The sequence below is a fragment of the Cherax quadricarinatus genome, chromosome 30 (genome assembly GCF_038502225.1).
Source record: "Cherax quadricarinatus isolate ZL_2023a chromosome 30, ASM3850222v1, whole genome shotgun sequence".
NCBI lineage: Eukaryota > Metazoa > Arthropoda > Malacostraca > Decapoda > Parastacidae > Cherax > Cherax quadricarinatus.
Window position 1 is genome coordinate 5148407 of NC_091321.1, and position 21314 is coordinate 5169720.

The 21314-nt window shown below is 39.9% G+C and overlaps 1 long non-coding RNA gene across 2 annotated transcripts; it reads left to right on the forward strand.

Moving 5' to 3' along the window:
• Positions 1-297: 297 nt before the first annotated feature.
• LOC128692531 (uncharacterized) lies at positions 298-9415 on the forward strand. Of its 2 annotated transcripts, XR_008407596.2 has the most exons (4): positions 298-459; positions 1207-1283; positions 7125-7287; positions 9277-9415. It is a non-coding gene; the product is annotated as an uncharacterized lncRNA (long non-coding RNA). The 2 variants fall into 2 exon arrangements; XR_008407597.2 differs by lacking the exon at positions 7125-7287.
• The last annotated feature ends 11899 nt before the right edge of the window (positions 9416-21314 follow it).

Consider the following 21314-nt stretch of genomic DNA (forward strand, 5'->3'; position numbering starts at 1 on the left):
AGTGTTATGTAACTCTCACTTAATATTGTATCGCGAATATCTTCATTATTAGCTAAAATAAAGATGTGTGGCTTTATATTATTATGTCTCATCAGTTATCATCATTATCATCATTATTATTATTAGCTATGTAAATAGGTATCGTGTGTTTCTTTCGTTAAATGAGGAAAGCAAACTACTGACGGTGGGAAACAGTCTTGACAACTACTGTTAGTTGGTTTAGGGTCTAGCTGACTGAGTCACGTGATCCGAACTGAGGTTACGTTAGTGCACTTGGATTCAGCTGAAGAGTCTTGTCCGGCCCTGAGCACAGTAAACATCTCTCTCTCTCTCCTCTGGTAGTCTAGTAAAGTTTCAAGTTTCTTTAGGAAACGGTGTCGTTGGTGACGCCTGGTTTACTCTGTGTATTGGTGGAAAAACTGTTATTAATAAACTTGGTCATTTGCGCTGTCTCTTAAGGTGTGTCTGTCAGACGTTTTATGTCTGTTTCCTTAACTATAGAACATAGATCTTAGTTTTGAGTATAGTTACGCTAAGACGTAGATTGTAATAATCTGTGTTGAGCATAGATTTGGTATTCAAAAGAAAGGTCCATAGTTATGGTCACTACTTTCATTTCATTGATCCTGGCATAGAAGTGATAGTGTTATGCAAACTCTTAATTTGAGTTTGGGATTTAGAATCACTGTTTGACTATATCATAAGATTCGTCCTTATTTGGATAATGTGTTACTTCCATTGAAATTACTATGTATTTATAACCTTATGTAAATTCATGACTTAAATTAAGAGTTACGTTAAAGTAAGATATTTATGAAGACAATCGTAAATCTTGTACCTTAAGTAATAAGGTACCTTGAGTACTCTTGAATATAAATTAATAAGAGAAGAAGAAATTAGTGTGCCTTAAATACTTTAACATTAAAGATCGTTAATTTTATATTTGTTGGATTTTTATTTCCTAGTTGAAATTAAACCTTTATCACTAAATTGAGTTTCTAAAAGAATAACTAGACGAGACATTGTTCCAATATCTTGTTACAAGAAAGAGGCGATCTTAATTACAGGTCAATCACTTAGGGAGATTCCTTCCAGAACTCCTTAACTGTAGATATCATCATTGTAGGAATATGTCTGATTGACGTAGTGATTTATTATTATTATTATTATTATTATTATTATTATTATTATTATTATTATATTCAGGGAGAAGCACCGAAGCTGTGACGGTCATGGAGAGCCTGAAATTGGAAGGAAAGAGGTTCGCTTCTGCATACTTAAAGGTAAGTGGACTTGGTATTTGATCATTTGTGTGGACTCGTTCTGTTCTAGGACTGACTGGACTTTATCTCTGATTGTCCTGTTGGTGTCTAAACACTATTTTTAAGGGCATAGTCTCGATATCTGGCACAACCAATAATGTGTTGACTTGGGGGGATGAATCGTGTGCAAGTCTCACACTCTGATACTTGTGCAAGTCTTGTGACTTTTGTGCCATATCTCATAGTATTGATCTAATGTTGAAGTTAAAACCATCATTTGAAGAATTAGACACATGTGCAACATCTGGGTGTCTTGTAGACGGTCCGCCAATCAGCGGCTTTATCAGTACAATACACGCACATAATAGAAATGTATACAGCAAGCAGTAGAAGATCAGGTAATCAGTCCCTCAGCCTACGAGCAGGTGATGGGCACCAGATGTTGCACAAGTCTCTAATTCATCATCTTGTCGGGGTTCAAAACCACTGATACAATCATCATTTGGGGTTCAACTTAAAATGTGTCATACGGAACACCAATTCTCTTGCTGAAAGAAAATAAAGCGTATGAGATGTCTTTTTTTCAGAAAAGATACGTACCTCTTAAGCTTCTCCTTAGACTGGATCCCTGGACTGGTGAATAGAAGATTTTCGGTTTAATACCCTGAGAGGGTTGGTGTGCAAGAGTCCATTGTTTTGTAGCGTGGAGTCAGAGAGTGACTGTGCTTGTAGCTTTCTCAGAAGACCCTGGTGTTATACCCTGTCACTGGCACTCCCTTCCCGCCCTCCCTTCCTCTTCTCAATCACTCATCCTCTCCCTTTTTGGCTCCACTTTTTTAACTGGCTTTCTCTCTCACTCCCTCCTTGCCTCCTTTCTCTGTCTTTTTTATATCTTTATTTGACCTCCCTCTCTCTCTCTCTCTCTCTCTCTCTCTCTCTCTCTTATTCCCTCCTCCCTGTTCCCTCATTCCCTCCCTGTTTCCTCTCATTCCCTCCCCTCCCTCCTTGTTCCTCTGTCTCACATTTCCTCCCTGTTCCCTCTCTCCCTACCTGTTCCTCTCTCTCTCCCTCTCACATTCCCTCCCTCCCTGTTCTCTCTCTCCTTCATTCCCTCCCTGTTCTCTCTCTCCTTCATTCCCTCCCTGCTCCCTCTCCCTCATTCCCTCCCTGTTCTCTCCCTCCCTCTCTCATTCCCTTCCTGTTCTCTCGCTCATTCCGTCCCTCTTCTCTCCCTCTCTCATTCCCTTCCTGTTCTCTCCCTCCCTCCCTCACCTGCTGCGAGGTAATCTCCTATTCCGTCCAATCTTTATAACTTATACATTGAATCACTTGGAAAAAATCGACACACAAAGCCTTTTTCTTTTCCCCTCTCCTTCTCTTCACATTTTTCCGCTTTATTTTCTTCTCTTCCTTTTCACCTTGTCAAAATTGTCTTATTCTCTTTACCTTTTAACATTTTTATCCTGTTCACCTCATTATCTTATTTTTGTCCTCTTTATCATCTCCATTTTTCTTCATTACCTTCTTATCCTCTTTTATTATTTCCCTATTTGTGTCTTTTATCTGTTTTTCATTTTCTATTAATTTGTTTTATCATCTCTTTCTTACGCTTTAATATTAAACAGCATTAAATTGCTGTTAAAAGGTTTATAAGGTTTATTTTAGGCTAAGAGCTTATATTCTGGGGTCAGGATATAAGCTCTGGTCTCCTGGTGGATCAGGGCGTGATCAACCAGGCTGTTACTGCGGGCAGCACGTAGTCCAACGTAAGAACCACAGCCTGGCTGATTGGGTACTGACTTTAGGAATCTGTCCAGCTTCCTCTTCAAGACAACCAGGGTCTATTGGTAATGGCTGGTGGGAGGCTGTTGGACAGTCTTGGGCTCCGGACACTTACTGTGTTTTCTCTTAGTGTACCAGTGGCGCCCCGTCTGCCCACTCTTTTGCTTTCGCAGGGATTATTTTTTGTGTGTGCAGATTTGCGACCAGTCCTTGTAGGATTTTCCAGGTGTATATTATGATGCATCTCTCTCGCCTGCGCTTCAGTGAGTACAGGTCAAGTGATTCCAAGAGTTCCCAGTAATTAAGGTGCTTGACAGAACTTATACGTGCAGTAAAGGATCTCTGTACACTCTCTAGATCTGTGATTTCACCTGCCTTGAATGGAGATGTTAATGTGCAGCAGTATTCCAGCCTAGAGAGAACAAGTGATTTAAAAAGGATCAACATTGGCTTGGCATCCCTTGTTTTGAAGATTCTCATTATCCATCCTATTATTTTCCTCGCAGATGTGATAACGATACTGTTGTGATCCTTGAACATGAGACCCTCTGACATTAACACTCCTAGGTCCTTCGCACCACTCTTCCGCTCTATTGTATGACTAGAATTTGTAGTATACTCAATTCTAGCTATTAATTCCTCCAGTTTTCCATAACGGAGTAACAGAAATTTGTCCTCATTGAGAATCATATTTTTTTCCGTTGCCCATTGGAAAATTTGGTTTATATCTTCTTGGAAATTTGCCGCGTCATCAAAAGATGACAGTCTCATGCAGATTCTAGTATCGTTTGAAAATGATGACACGGTGCTATGGTTTACATATGTCTGTCTGATACGAGAGCGAGAAACAAGATGGGAGCGGGTGCTGTACCTTGTGGAACAGCGCTTTTCACTGTGGCAGCCTCCTTAACTCTGTTTACCACCACTATTTTTATTCGATTGGTTAGAAAGTTGAAGATCCTACTGCCTACTTTGCCAGTTATCCCTTTAGCACGTATTTTGTATGCTATTACACCATGATCGCACTTGTCAAAGGCTTTTGCAAAATCTGTGTATACTGCATCTGCATTCTGTTTGTCTTCCGGTTCATCCAAGACCATATCATAGTGATCCAGTAGTTAAGAATTTTAGTGACTGTGGGAATTCACTTTGGTCTGTGCTTCCTTCTCACATGTTGCATAAGTGTCTCATTGTCGATTTCCTAGACCATTTATCACAGCATATGCTGTATAAACTATTTATCTACATAACTGTCTTCTAGTTGTCCATTTCCATAACAGCAAAGTAATCTGATGTCGAGAGCTTACTAAAATGATAACCTCAAGATTACTCACCTCGTTCACGATTATGAGATACGACGGAATGTCAGGCTGTGTTGGAGAATGGCGTATACTCAATTTGAGATCAAGTTTATGCAGCATATCAAGTTTTTCAGCCACTGCTATGAGATATGAGAGGCATCTTTATGCTGTGTTTTCTTCCCTGTCTTGAGAGTCAGGATCAAAGAGTCATAGCAGAATTAAGTATCACCTGGATATCATTAACGTCATCGTTGAGGGGTGAGATTCCCTTTCATGCCTGTCTGCGTAGATCTCATACTTTCTGTCTGTTTGCTTAAATCTACTCCATTCCTTCCCTTCCTTTCCGACTCGTATTTTTCTTGTATTGTTTACCATCTATAATTGTAATTTTTGATCTTCCCTTCTTTCTCTCCGAATTCCTCTGTCCTGTCATTGATTCCCTCACCTCTCAAAACTCTGTCATTCTCTTTCTTTCCATCTTGTTTCCATTTATCCAGTCTTTTTTTCCTGTTTTTCTCTCCAGTTTATTTTGTCCCTCTTGAACACTGAAAATTATTCCGCACTTGTTAATTCTATAAACACTGCATGTTTTCCAGCACCGTGAAATCTCCCAGTGTTTCCTTGATTCAGATTAGATCTTCCAGTGTTTCTTGGATTAAAGTTAGATTTTTCCAGTTTTTCCTGGCTTTAGGTTAAATATTCCAGAGTTTCCTGGACTCTTATGAAATCTGCCCGTATTTCCTGAACTAAAACAGCCTTTCAGACTGCCCTGGGCTCACGTGAAATCTTTAGATTAACTCTTCCACAGATTTCCAGGCTCAGATTTAGTTTTCCAGAGATTTCCAGGCTCAGATTAAGTTTTCTACAGATTTCTTGACTCGCGTAAAAATCTTGCAATGTCTTTCCGGACCTATGCAAAATCTTTCAGAGTATCTTGAACTTACGTGAATTATTTCTTAGTATCGTGGACTCGCATGAAAGTCTTTCTGAGTTTCTGCAACTCAGATCAGGTCTTCCAGGACTTCCTGAACGCGCACAGGAAGATAACAAAAATCTTAAAGACAAGTCGACTTTTCCAGCGGTCTTGTCTGCAAACTTGTGACCTGATTTGCTGTTAAGAATCAACTTTCTAGTTTTAGACTTAAAAAGACAAGTGGAATTGGATTTTCACATGTGTGAGATTGCAGAAGTTTGCAGGAGCTGGACAGGGTTTGTGCCGAATGTTTTATGGAGTGTATGTGTCAGGGGGGAAAGTGTTTTGCTTCTTGTGATTCTTCTCTTCTCTCTCTCTCTCTCTCTCTCTCTCTCTCTCTCTCTCTCTCTCTCTCTCTCTCTCTCTCTCTCTCTCTCTCTCTCTCTCTCTCTCATTAATTAGAGGATTATGCAGGTCTTTGAAGATGATACCTTAAGTACCTTTAAAAAATACTAGACAAATACACGAGTCAGGTTTTAATAAGAGACGGATCTGAATTATAGGTAGTCCATCGGGACTATAGCGGTAGTCATCTATGCTGATATTCTTATATTAATAAACATTCTTTTTCGGGTACGTTGCAAAAGAATTGAACAGCTCAACAAACTGGAGAGGTTCACACACCTTTAGGGTGTAAAGAAATACAAGGGGAGAGAGACTTTAAATATTCTTATGGAGAGAGTGTTTATAACAGTAGTATGTCTCTCACTGAGAGCTTACTTTAATCCTTATTTTAAGCATTAAATGATAATATCCATGACTTGTGGTGTACAAGTAACATCCTTAATGATTTTCATTTAGTGAAAGGTTTTAAGCTTAATAAACCAACTATCTTAACGAGCTGTTTAAAAAACAGAAAATTATTATTTTTTTGATTTCTGAAAATTTGTACTGTCAACTTCTCACGTGTTTTTTTTTTTCTCTTCACTTCTGTAGGGTGTTTCCAGGTATACACTCAGTAAGTGTCAGTAACTCGCACTTTTTTGAAACGATAATGCAGACCATTGTTGCCTGCTGTCCCCTGTTTAACCACTTGAGGGATACAGACCAGGGCTTAAACGTATTCAAATCACGAAAAATAATCCTTTCCAGATTTCAATTTGTTTTTCGGGAAAATGGGTAACAGTTATGGAAGAACATATGCAGTTTCCAGCAGGTGGTAGCCGAGTTAACAGTTTGTATCCGGATTCAAGGCTGCTGGATTTGTGCAATCTCAACAAGTTCATTTGTAATCGCATGTAACTTATTCAGTCTACACTCGAGTTCACTCCACACATGTGCAACACCTGGGTTTTCTTTATTATGACGACGCTTCGCCAATCAGTGGCTTTTTCAATACAATAGAGATGGAAAAATAAACACAAATGCAGTGTAATGCGATCCTTTATTGACTGTTTCGCCCGCACAGTGGGCTTTATCAAGTCACAAACAGTAATGCCTGGGTAAAGAATACCTGAGTATATATAGTGTGGAGAGTCAGGTTGGTAGGTAAGACACATAGGCAACAGTTAGGCAACTTTATTCCGAAACGTTTCGCCTACACAGTAGGCTTCTTCAGTCGAATACAGAAAGTAGGCTGAAGAAGCCTACTGTGTAGGCGAAACGTTTCGGAATAAAGCTGCCTAACTGTTGCCTATGTGTCTTACCTACCAACCTGTCGGTATTGTATACCATTATGATGTTCATGGAGATTCAGGTGGAGAATGTTTGGGAGGTTGGATTTGAGATGGACCTGTATGTTATTATATGCTGCATTTGTGTCCATTTTTCCATCGTGTCGGTATTTTAAACCATTTATCTCCACAGTGAAGAGATCCTGGAGTCGGTGGAAAGTGAGGTAATCAGTCCCTCAGCCATGATGGGTGTTCAGTCCATCAGCGTTGATCAGTCTGGAGCAGAGTACGGACACCTGCTGCACCTCATTTCTGGAACCAGAAAGGAAGTGCATCAGTTGAAGTTATCATCACAGGTGGGCGGGACCCTATAGTGGAAGTAGGTTAAATACTCTAGATACATTAAAAAATGCACGAAGCACAGGTTTTGAAATCGTGGATGATGCCTTTCAAGTATTGTATTTTTGTGTTTTTATATAAATACCTAAGCTCACGGTTTCTATATTTCTCAGCTCATGAACGTTCTCACGCTTGAGATTGAGGATGTGATAATGGAGCACCCAGGGTGAGGGAACACCCAGGGTGTGGGAGCACCCAGGGTGAGGGAACACCCAGGGTGTGGGAGCACCCAGGGTGAAGGAGCACCTAGGGTGTGGGAGCACCCAGGGTGAAGGAACACCTAGGGTGTGGGAGCACCCAAGGTAAAATTTATTTGAATCTGGCTTCAAGACTTGGCTTAGTACACTCATCGAAGTGCTTTCAAGAATTCCATTTCTTTATTATTTGATTATTAAAGATTCGCCCGTATTCTCCCGGCCCGGGCCTTTTCCAAGTGGTGGCCCGGCCTCCATTTCTTTCTCGGTGGCTTCCAGGGACCAACTGTCCAACTGTTGTTTACGTTGTTTGTTATTCTTTCTAGTTCTCATTCTTGGAGTGAAACAGTTTTTTTTTTCTTCTTTTCAACATTTTGGTTGATGAACTCTCCTGCATAATTTCCTATATATATATATATATATATATATATATATATATATATATATATATATATATATATATATATATATATATATGTCGTGCCGAATATGTAAAACTGGTCAATTAACAAGAACTAATTTAAAATTAAGTTCTTTCTAAAATTTTCTCTTATACGTTTAAAGATATATTTTTTCATTAATGTTAATATAAAAATTTATAATTTTGTTCCAAAAGAATCTTAGAAAACTTACCTAACCTTATTATAACAAGAATTTATTTTAGCCTAACCCAGCTAAATATATTTTAGATTTGTTTACAATAATTTAAAAATAAACACAGTGAAATATATTTTTTTCGTTAGGTTCAGAATGATTTTGGCGAAATTATTGCATACACAAATTTTCGCTTGTCCTATATGGCAAGATGAGCGTTACTATTTAAGCCAAGATCGCAAGTTCTGCCTATTCGGCACGACATTATATATATATATATATATATATATATATATATATATATATATATATATTATATATATATATATATATATATATATATATATATATTATATATATATCTCATTTAGACTATGCTGCTCAATTCTGGTCACCGTATTACAGAATGGATATAAATGCTCTGGAAAACGTACAGAGGAGGATGACAAAGATCCCATGTATCAGAAATCTTCCCTATGAGGATAGACTGAGGGCCCTGAATCTGCACTCCCTCGAAAAGTGTAGAATTAGGGGGGATGTGATCGAGGCGTATAAATGGAAAACAGGAATAAATAAAGGGGATGTAAATAGCGTGCTGAAAATTTCCATCCAAGACAGGACTCGCAGCAATGGTTTCAAGTTGGAAAAGTTCAGATTCAGGAGGGATATAGGAAAGCACTGGTTTGGTAATAGAGTTGTGGATGAGTGGAACAAACTCCCGAGTACAGTTATTGAGGCTAAAACGTTGTGTAGTTTTAAAAATAAGTTAGATAAATACATGAGTGGGTGTGGGTGGGTGTGAGTTGGACCTGACTAGCTTGTGCTGCTGGGTCTGGTGCCGTGCTCCTTCCTTGAGTGGAGGTGACCAGACTGGGTGGGTCATTTGTCTAATCCCGGGGGGGGGGTGACACGGACCTGCTCCGCATGGGTCAGTAGACCTGTCGCAGTGTTCCTTCTTTCTTATGTTCATATATATATATATATATATATATATATATATATATATATATATATATATATATATATATATATTATATATATATATATATATATATATGACACCAAAATCATAAACTTGTAAATATCATAAATGTACAGCTAATTTGTTTATTTTTCTTCATCTTCACTTGGTTTAATTTTCCCGTCGCCGAATTCCAGAACCCAGCAAAATTTATGTGCCAGTGAAAATGTTGCAGTTGTGTCCGACAGCCGGGAAATTGGTGCACGGGATTTTAAATTTATTTACAACAACAGCATAAAAGAAAGAAATAAAATTCGCCACGAAAATAAAAATGTATGCACGAATGTTTCTTTTTTTTGCCTAAAATTGTCATTTATATATATATATATATATATATATATATATATATATATATATATATATATATATATATATATATATTGAATATACATTAGTCCATAGTGCATTATATTGTAGAATACATGATTTTGTTGATGTTGATGCTGCTGTTGCTATGGTAACATATCGCCGAAGTTGCACGTCAACGGAGTAACTACTGTGGTTCATGAAACAGTCGAACTCGAGATCAGCATTCAGGAACTTTAACGAACAGTCACTCATGACCTCGTATAGTATGCAGCATCAGCGTCAACTCCTACCCTTCCCACTCCTCCAATAATCTAGAATGTCTAAAACCGAGAACCTGTACAGAAGCTAACAAGGAAAAAGCTTCCAGAGCCATAATAAAAAATTAGTGTTGAAAGATTCTAAAAACGTAACCTCGTAACATTAGAGGATTATATTAACTAGAAAAAATATAATCGTAACATACAGGATGAGATACTTAGTGAATGAGGATATTTGGAGGATAGGATTCTGAGATTAAAGAAATACCATTCGAGGAGTGGAAAACTGTTATAAGGGAGCAGAGAGGGAAACTGAAGACACAAATGAGCCAAAGGTATGTCAGGAAATATTTCTTGAGCTTCAGAAAATGGGGCGATTTGGATAATGAAAGTTGTAAATTCCCTTAAGAATAGATATGATAGAGCACTGGAGACTAGAAATTAATGAACGGTGATATGCAACATAGAGGTGGAGATCAAGAGCTGAAAAGTGAATCCACAAACCATACCATGGGCGGAGATAGAACCCACGATCAGAGTCATAAAACTCCAGACCGACGCGCTAGCCACTGGGCCAGCTGGCTACAATCGTGTCATTACGAGTCAAGTCAGCTCGCAGCGTGCCCCACCTACACTGGACCACTGCTGTAAAACGAAAATCGCTATAAAGTGAGACATAGCCTTTTCTTGTCTTTCAAATGCAAATAAAAGCCTTATAACATGTTTATACATCAACAATACACACATTACTTACCTTAAAATATTTTCGCCCTTAGCTTAGAGTGAGTGGTGAGAATATTTATTGTAGAAAGTCTAAATGAAGAATGAGAGCAATTAAAAACTGATGTATTGGCGAAACACTGTAAAGCGAAGCCCTCCTGTACTCTCTCTTCCCCAACAAGTGTGCTTTTCACCGGCCCTCCACCACCCCGACCCTACCCAGTTTTTGCTGTTTGTCAGGTGAAAAATCACCTGATGCCGGACTTAGTCATGTGACGCGCTCAGCGGCTCATTAAGATCAGCTTAAACACTGTGTCACAGCTAACATAACGCACTTAGCTCTTGTCACCTCTGGCGTGAAACTGCTGCAACGAGACTCATGACTGTGCAACAACCAACCTCCTTCCCTCCCTCTTTTTTTTTTTTTTAGTTTTGGGAGAAGTTTTAAAATGGGTAGATGTGTCGTTAGGATGGGCTTACTGTCCATAGCTTATTTACCCCTAGGAATACACAGGAAACAGCAGATTTTTGTGGCACCTGGTGCTCTGGTGGTGGGAGTAATAGGCGACTTTGTTGTAGGAGTTTCGCCTGACATTCTAGCAGGTAGTGTTAATGGCTGCAGTCTCGATTATTTTCTGTCTTTTTTGGTAGTGTAGGCAAGGCACAGTAGATGAATAGATATGTGATTGTTGGCAGGTGAGGGTTGTCACTGAGAAGCTATTTCATACCACATCTCTGATCTTGGTGTTCAGTTGAGAGTCGCTCGTGTTTGACTAGCAGTGTTTTTGACCATCTGCTACGTTGTAATAGATTTGGTACGTTGAGAAGTGCACGATCGTCACTAGTGGCTAATTTGGCTTCCTCTGTATTCTCGTTTCTGTGGATACCAACGTGGCTTGGTATCCAAATAAATATGTTTTAACTTCACTGTATATTCATAGCCTCTAAATGTACAAGATATCTTGTGTAGTCTTACGTAATCTGGGGATTTTTTATTTAATCCTGAAGTTGTATTGGAGTGACTGAAGAGCAGCCGTGAAATCCGTGTAAAAAAAAAAACTGTTGCTTATTCTATTGTGTTGCTGAGTTGCCACTAACTCAGCTTGTAGTATTGAGCAGTGATCAGAGAGTCTCCATCCCTGGGGTGTCGTTCCTCATGATGTACCGCATCTGTTGCAAGCTTGTTATCTGGATGCTGTGCTCCATCAGTGAAGTACACTGCACTGTTGAGACTGTCAACTTGGCCTACGCTTGATTCTGCATGGCGTAGCGTGTTGTCTGTGCTACTTATATGCTCACTGGGGGACAGTCTGTGACAGTATCTGCTGGTCGTAGTTGCCATGATGGTGCAGATTTGTGTACTCCTCTGGCAAATCAGGTCCTTTTTCTAGTAGTTGTCGACGTAGCAGTGTTCTCGCTACATCAGCCATGGCTATACTGTATTTGCCCCTTTTTCTTGGGGAATGTGTAAATCAGTGCTGGCACACGTAATCAGTGAAGGAGCAAACTGCGTGAACATAATACAATCTTAATACCTCAACCCTGGTACCAACATGTCAGTTTATCATGGTTTTCATGGTCTTGATTCTGGGGATAATCTGGTATACTCTGCCTATTTTCAGAAAGTTAACCCTTTGTCAGTTTAAATACCAAGGTACTGGTAACAAGTAGTCCATTCCAATTCAATGTTTTGTATGTGAAATTTGATGTCTGGAGCACCTTTCATTCTGATTATCAACGCCTCTGATTGCTCTGCTGAAATGTTTAATCTTAATTTGGACCAGGAAAGTGGCAAAGTTACTTGAGAGAGGTGGTGACATGTTACATGGCGGTGGGAGGCGAGGTGTATTTTTTCCTGCATCTCTATGGTTCTGGCTGTGTAGCCTTCCTTTTTGTTGGCACCTTGGAGGGACCTTCTTGTGGGAAAAGTTTTGTTGAGCCTTCACTGGCGGCTGTTGATGCTACTTGTGTTTGTGCTGCTGTTGTCCTGGGAACCAGAGGTTCCATACATGGTACTTTTTCTAGCAGTTGAAAGAGCAGTTTTTTCCTGTCGATTGTGGTTGCCTAGGAATACTTCTTGTCTTGTGAGGACTACTGCACACACGCCGCAGAGAATCTCGTATTTGCAACGACTCTGATGATATCCGTACTTTTGGCAGTGGAAGCATCTCAGCTGCTCGGGTGTGTAGTCTGTTACATGATAATTGCTCTACATACCGAGAGAGACGCCGTTGGCAGTGGACCTTGATATTGAATCAGTACTTGCGTTTTGGTATAGTTTTTTTATAGGCTAGGGCCCCGCTCTTCCTTCAGGACTCCCACTGCTTTGATAATAGGATCCAGTTGCATCTCTACCGGGTAACGAATCATTACGCCTCTTGTTTTCACTTAGTGATCCAGCGCCTCGAGGGTTGGGGTTCTTTTCCCTGAGTACCTGTCCCATTTTGTGCTGCCTCTTCGTTCAGGGGAGTGATGTGTACTTCCATCTCAGGTTCAACTGAGGTAAATCTTCACTGCAGCAGGTGCAGATGCGGCATCATTGGGTGAGATCCTCCGTGCGACCTGGCGAAACGTGAGAGGGCACGTTTTACCCAAGATATAACTAAGAGCATACGAAACAAGAAGGAACCGGCGTGAAAGTTCTGAACACTAACACGGATGTCTTCACAAATAAGAAAGGCAAGTGTAAGCAATTAGTCGAGTAGGAGCAACCAGACTTACTAACTACAGTATGTAAGGTAGCCAACCAGAGCCCACAAGGCGGAGAACTAACGAAATGTGTACATCAAAAATATGGGGCCAGGAGCTAAGACCCAACCGCAGCAACCACCACTAGAAGGGTAAAACTAAATGAGAAGACCCATATTCAAAAAAGTCAACACAAACAGAAAACAAAAACATACCTGACACAAATAGTGACATTTCAGTGTTGCTATCACTTAGATAAACATACAATTCAGCGGCAACAAAAAGATATCGAGGTATTTCCGATATTGTCAAATCGAGAGAATTTTTGGACACGCTGTGAATAAAAAAAAAACGCTTTTTATTTGAGTGTATGCTGATGGAGGGGAGGAGGGCGGAAGAGAAATTGTGAAGTTACGATACAAGCTAGAGAGAGGGGAGAAAAGAACTACAGAGGGGAGATACGAGATAAAGGGAGACAGAGAGGGGAGATACAAGCTGAAGGAAGACCGGAGAGATACAAGCTACAGGGAAACAGAGAATATACTAGCTGCAGGGAGACAGTGAGGGGAACATACAGGCTACAAGGAGACAGTGAGGGGAACATACAAGCTACAAGGAGACAGTGAGGGGAACATACAAGCTACAAGGAGACAGTGAGGGGAACATACAAGCTACAAGGCTCTAGTTCTTGGGTCCACTTCCTAGCTATCACTTGGACGTCACCACATAATTAGCACAAGCATTAAGAAAACAATCATCTTTTTCCTTACAAAATGGCACCAAAACTGTCTCCCGATCTAAGATTGGTCATCTTTGTCTTGACTGGATGTATCATTCGTGATGCCAGGCTCTTGGCGTCATTCATGACGCCAAGAGCCTGGAGTCATTGTCACCAAGTGGGTGTGAACGTCGAGTGAGCTGAGTGGAAAAGCTCCGGACATCATATTTGTATGTCCCACAACAATAAAAAAAAATTGCTTCCAAATGAGCTGATGTAGGTACCAGCTCTTGGCATGTAAATAAAGTTAGCAACCCTTAATGTAACACTGTAAAACCATTTGCAAACAAAAATAGGTTATACGTCACATTAGATGTATGGAAGAGAGGGATTCCACCGGCTTTCTAACCATGTGAAGCTTCCCTTCGATGACTTGCCCCTTCACTAAAAGCTAACCACATTTTCTCGATTGCAATATCTCTCTCTCTCTCTGAGGGCTCCTAAGGGAGAGAGATATTGCATTTTTTTCCTCATCGTTTGAATTGATCATGAGTTATTTTCGTTCTTCGTTGCTGCATGATAATATTTCTTGGTCTCATTAGTGTTTTCTCAGGAAAAAAAATCTACGTTTGTCGGAGTTTTATCTGCTTTGTAGCCTCCGTGATCACTGTGTTAGGTCTGGACCAGGCCTGCTGCTGCTGCTGCTGCTGCTGCTGCTGCTGTTGTTGTTTCTGCTGTTGTTGTTTCTGCTGTTGTTGTTGTTGTTGTTGCTGCTGCTGTTGTTGTTGCTGTTGTTGTTGCTGCTGTTGTTGCTATTGTTGTTGCTGTTGTTGTTGTTGCTGTTGTTGTTTCTGTTGTGCTGCTGTTGTTGTTGCTGTTGTTGCTGATGTTGTTGTTGCTGTTGCTGTTGCTGTTGTTGTTGTTGTTGTTGTTGTTGCTGTTGCTGCTGCTGTTGTTGTTGTTGTTGCTTCTGCTGTTGTTGTTGTTGTTGTTGTTGCTTCTGTTGTTGTTGTTGTTGTTGTTGCTTCTGCTGTTGTTGTTGTTGCTTCTGCTGTTGTTGTTGTTGCTGTTGTTGTTGCTGTTTCTGTTGTTGCTGATGCTGCTTCTGCTGCTGTTTATGTTGCTGCTTCTGTTGTTGCTTCTGTTGCTGTTGTTGCTGCTTCTGCTGATGCTTTGTTGTTGCTGCTGCTGCTTCTGCTGTTGCCACTGTTGCTTCTGTTGCTGATTCTACTGTTGCTTCTGCTGCTTCTTCTGCTTCTGTTGCTGATTCTGCTGTTGCTTCTGCTGCTTCTTCTGCTTCTGTTGCTGATTCTACTGTTGCTTCTGCTGCTTCTTCTGCTTCTGTTGCTGATTCTACTGTTGCTTCTGCTGCTTCTTCTGCTTCTGTTGCTGATTCTACTGTTGCTTCTGCTGCTTCTTCTGCTTCTGTTGCTGATTCTGCTGTTGCTTCTGCTGCTTCTGCTTCTGTTGCTGATTCTGCTTCTCATACTGCTGCTGTTTCTACTATTCCTACTCTTTCTACTCTTGCTACTCGTTCTGCTGCTTCTGTTTCTTCTGTTGCTGCTGCTTCTGTTGTTGCTGCTGCTGCTGCTGTTGTTGTTTTTATTTTATTATTATTATTATTATTATTATTATTATTATTATTATTATTATTATTATCTCGATTAACTTCATTAAATTTATTATTATTGCATTTATTTTGTTTTAAATTCTTACCTTTCATTTTCAGAAGACGGTATTTCATGCCTTAATAGTTTAAAAAAAAAATAAAAAATCTCATCCACGTATATTTTCCATTTCAACTTTTCATATTTGCAAAAAAAAAAAATCTGCTTTGATTTCAATACATTTACAGGTCAAAGTTACCTAAATTATCAGAAAATTATTGATTATAAAAAAATGTGCCGAGGTTAAGACCAGATTATCGACGAAGATTGAATACTTTATCTGATCTTCCGAAGTTGATGCTGCAAGATTTACGTCTTACGAAGTTGATGCTGCAAGATTTACGTCTTACGAAGTTGATGCTGCAAGATTTACGTCTTACGAAGTTGATGCTGCAAGATTTACGTCTTACGAAGTTGATGCTGCAAGATTTACGTCTTACGAAGTTGATGCTGCAAGATTTACATCTTACGAAGTTGATGCTGCAAGATTTACATCTTACGAAGTTGATGCTGTAAGATTTACATCTTACGAAGTTGATGCTGCAATATTTACGTCTTACGAAGTTGATGCTGCAAGATTTACGTCTTACGAAGTTGTTTCTGCAAGATTTACATCTTACGAAGTTGTTTCTGCAAGATTTACGTCTTACGAAGTTGTTTCTGCAAGATTTACGTCTTACGAAGTTGATGCTGTAAGATTTACGTCTTACGAAGTTGATGCTTTTAAGATTTACATCTTACGAAGTTGATGCTGCAAGATTTACATCTTACGAAGTTGATGCTGCAAGATTTACATCTTACGAAGTTGATGTAAGATTTACATCTTACGAAGTAATTGCGGTAAGATTTTACTTTAAGGAGAATTCCTCATTTACAAAATAAAATCCGGGTTAGACATCAGATAACATGGTGATATAAGATGCATGAAACGACATATGACCGAAAAGTGCGTAGACAGAGACACGCAAGTTGCAGATCAAATCTTTTTTATATAGAGAGAACGTTTCGCCCTCCGTAAAGTTTCGTCAGGTCATGAGTTGACAAATTGCATCATCATTTTGTCCTCACACTGAGGTCCGTGGTTCGATCCCCGGTGTGTTTCCTCAAGACACCTGCAGTCCCTGTTCACCTAGCAATAAATAAGTACCTGGTTGTTAGCCAGCTGGTGCGGGTCGCATCCTGGGGACAAAATTGACCTAATTTGTCGAAATGCTCTGTATAACAAGGGGTTTTCTGTGTAGTATATCATTGATGTCGGCTAGGTCTGTATACGTTGTACGTAATAACGATTATTATTATTATTATTATTATTATTATTATTATTATTATTATTATTATTATTATTATGAAATCTACCGATGCGTTTGGGAGGGTGCTACCGTCCCCCGGGGGATACTGTGGCTGATTGCTTCTCGTGTTGAGGAACGAGGTGAAGAGTCGAGAGAACAAGTGGCAATCTCCCTTCAGTACCTCTTCCCCGGAATTGCTAGCAACTTTCTCAAGTTTGGAACAAGGGATGCTCTTTCAGCTGGCAGTGTGTCCTTTCCTACACTACTCTCTCAGTTCTTCCCTATGAACGACTGGCACTACTTATTTTCGCTTTTCACAGTTCAAAAATAGTTTATCGTTGCATTAATGATGTGTCTTACCGACAGGTTGATGTGGGAAACATTACTGCGACACCTGGGTGTCTTAATTGACTTTTTTCTCAATAAAGACGCATAGGTATTGTTCATCATTTCCGTAATAGGGTAGGTTCGTCAGGAAACAGGACAAGTGTTTCTTGACGCGGCTCTTAGTCATATGAGAACCCGCAGCTGCAGCTTTTGGTCATTCGGCCGAGGCCTTCTATAATTAAGGTTCGATAAACGAGACGGGAGATGGTAGCGAGGAAAACATCGATGGACTGTTATGGCAGGAGATATATTGAGAACACTAGGTAGAGCTCCCAGCCTGTGTCTGACCGTCTCCTAGCCTAGTCGAGTTCTGAGACAGAGGCCTGCGGCCTAGCTGGCTGGTTCACGGGAGTCCGTGATGTCAGCATGGCAAGAGAATCTGACTATAAAATGTATTAGAAATGTATATACTACACAAGTACTACACTGCTAACACCCGCTGTCTTCCTGTCCACCTCTTCAAAAACTTTGGTTACAGTTACAACCATTTTCTTTTATTTCAGTAATTTTGGAATTTCCAATAATTTTTTAATCTAACACTGGGAAGTCCTCGAAATCCATTCTGAACATGACTGCCCATCTCCAATAGTCTTATGGACAACGTTGCTACTTCCGCAAAAAAATGCAATTTTAGTCTCTTGTTGGTGACTCCTGCCTTTCAAAAAGAAGACTTTTCTCCATGCTCTTCCACATATCTCCTGACACATTCATATGTCTCCTGATACATTCATGTGTCTCCTGACACTACCACGTATCTTCTAACGGTGCCAGCTAACGAATGTCTACACCACCCACATCTGCTCTAGTTAGTTCCCTTCTTAAAGGCTGCTGGGTCCTGAGTCAAGTCAGTTGAGACTCCGTTACCTTTGACATGTTGCAGGCTTAACTCATAGTTACCGTTGACACTTCTCAGGTGTGTGCGTAGGAAACTTTTCAAGCTATCTTCACGGCTATCATATTTGAAGTGTGCTGACACAGCTTGATGGCGGAGGAGTCTTGATTCAAGGCATGAGAGCAAACCTCTCCTTGGAGCAAGTCTGATTATCCCTTTCCCATAATAAGCCCATAATAATAATAATAATAATAATTATAATTATAATGTGCGCACCAAAATTCAGAAATCATATGATCGGAAACAAAATAAATCGGGATAAAAGGGGAGGACGAGGATGAGACAATTGGGCACAGCCGCAGCAAATACAAGGTTATGAAAATTGTGGAAAGAAAAAGAAAACTAAAAAAAGAGAGTACAAATTGGGAAAGGAAATGACAGAAAGCTGCAAACCTCTTCCAAGAAGTATGCAGCAGCGAGTGTAGCACCGATCATGTTGCTGAAGCAACAGCAGCAACAGACCCACAGAATGTTTGCAGCATTGGCGCGATTGGAGGATCTACGATCAGCTTTCAGAAATCTCAACAGTGAATGACTTGTGACCTTAGGCATGCCAGGCTCGTTAAGCACTTGCAATATATTGGCATGACAGAAAGAGAGAGAATATTAGAAGAACAAGTGCACAGTTTATATGCTACCATAAAAACTTAATGTACAGAAGTGTCCTGCAGTAGACCAGTTACGCTCACAAGAGTCAAGTAGTCTCTTACCGTCGGAGCATTTTCTGCGGAGTAGCAGAAGGGATGGAGATAGACTTATAACTTAGTTTTAAAAATAGTCTGGGACTTACTCTCACGTTTCAAGTGTAAAGATGGAGCCATTCCTAACCACAACAAGAATCAGGTTTCACCTTGACAAGAAATGAAGGCTCTCTATACTGCATTAGGCTATGCGAGTGAGTGTATGACAAGCAGCTACATTACAACGTGTCTGTCAAAGTTGCTTAAAAGATTTGCTAAATGAGAAAAAAAATAGTTGTACCAGATAAAGAACACTGGGGACGGAGAGAAGGGTTGGTTGTGTGTGTGGGTGAGTGAGCTTGCATAATCAGATGGTAGGTGATAAACTGTGCAGCACTGAATGTGGGTTTGCAGTGGCAGCACAAGGAAGCAGAGGGGTCCAGATAGCCGCATAAATCCCTTAGGGTGGGCAGAGTGCAGCTGATTGCTACAGACAGTGAAGACAAGTGGATCAACACTACTCAGGCCTGGCTCTGACAAGTAAGCCTGAAAGGTCAAACTGAAAACAAACGAACTGTTAAAATATAGTACCCAAGTTGTTGACACGAAGCACAGTAGGAGATTGAGAGAACCACGAAAACAAGAAGCCAGTCTAGATAGAGGAAGGATATGCTTTGAGTTTAGTAACTCTGAGAAAAGTGGTGTAGTGACGAAGGATTGAGGGGAATCTGGTTACAAAAACATAGGCAAAACTCACTGAAAAGCTTACATGAAGCACTCGACTTGTGTGGGTCATTCAGAGCAAGGAATACATGGGAGGTCATGGGAAAGACAGACAGCAGAGGACTCGGAAATCCATACAGAAGCTCTCTGCTGGGAACTGTCTACTACCTACAATAAGAACTATCCATCACGCAGTTCAGATAAACCTAATTCTAGGAGCTAGACTTCCCTACTAAGCTTTCCTAGTCTAGGTAAAGTACTGAATCATTTGGGAGTCGAGAAAAAAATAAGAGGGGGAAAAATTAAAGAATTGTATTGAATTAGGATTGAATGATAAGATTATTGAGTCAAAAAACTTATTGCATTAAGATAGTAATTAATAAAATAGTTACAGGAGTTAACAAACAATAATAGATGTCGTAAGAGAGATTAAAGATAAAGTTCAGAGAGTTAAATAAAGGACTGAACAGAACTGGGGAACTTCAAGAGGTGACAGTCAACTAAACTGCCAAGGCAGAATCTATACAAGTAAAGTTTTCAGACACGCATCCAGCTGACCCAGAGTTAAGAAACAACATTGAAAACACACACAAAAAGTCCTAGAGTTGAACGGAGAAACAGGGACAGGAGGAAAATTGATAATAACCTTGGTTATCTGCAGCTGCGATAACCAGGCAGGGAAATAGTTATCTTTCTCAGGATAAAATATGACGAGGAAAAAAATATACGCGGTGAAGGATAGTCACAGTTGAGAAGTTGATAGATGGGAAGAAAAGGTCTGCTGTATCTTTCAACTTTTCATATATTCTTACATGGGGAACTTGCGGTCAAATTAATTTATGAAACCTTTCTATTTTCCGTTTTCCTTTCAGGAGAAACACTGAAATAATTGCGATAACAGAAAGTGATAGCACGTGTAAAATATGGGCTGGATGGACAAATCTTAAAGTACAGACAGGTTCTTTAGGACAATTGAGGTTCTAAAATTTATGGAGCACTGGGATGAAAGGCTCATTCTTAGTTCTGTGTCATGAAGGATTCTTTATTCACGGGCCTCACATGACACACGCAAACGATAAAACTAATGTCATAGATAAGTTAAATTGCTCACCCAAATAACATTCAGAACTGGTAAAAAAAAGGCATGAAACTGAAATTTAAAAAAAAAATAAAATCTTTAAGTGTTCGCAGCTCCCGTGGCCAGACAAAATATATTTTGTCTGGCCACCGGAACTCCGAACGCTTTTAAAGATTTTTTTTTTTCTTAATCTCAGTTTCATGCATTTTTTGTTTTTTTAGCCATTCTGAGTGTTACTTGCGTGAGCCAGAATCAGCAGCATACCAGAAGACGCACAGAGAGAAAAAGGAGCATCCCAGGCATGTATCCCTAACCTCAATCTACAAAGAATCGTCTCATAACGACGAGTCATATGGAAGGAGGAGGATCAAAGACTTACGTCCAGCCGAATTCTTTATAACTTTTGTTTCGTTGGAAGTAAGAGACGTAAGAACCGGACACGACATAAACAACCTACAAACAAGCTGGACTGGCTGGTAAAATAAGCTCCTCCTTGATTTTAATCCGAACAAATGTACGCTTATGCAGATTGGAGAAGTAATGAGTTAATAGAATAAAAATACAAATATTAGTGGAATAATAGGATCTGTGGGGAAAATGGGGTAACGTCTCGCCAAACATTTCGCTGGAGGTGTACGCCGGCTGCATATACAAATATTTCAGCTAGATTACTAAGCCTCGAAGGAATATTCACGGAACTAAACAAAGATTTCTTCATGATATTGTACACTGCAAGTCGAAAAAGAGCTATAACCTGACCCCAGGTA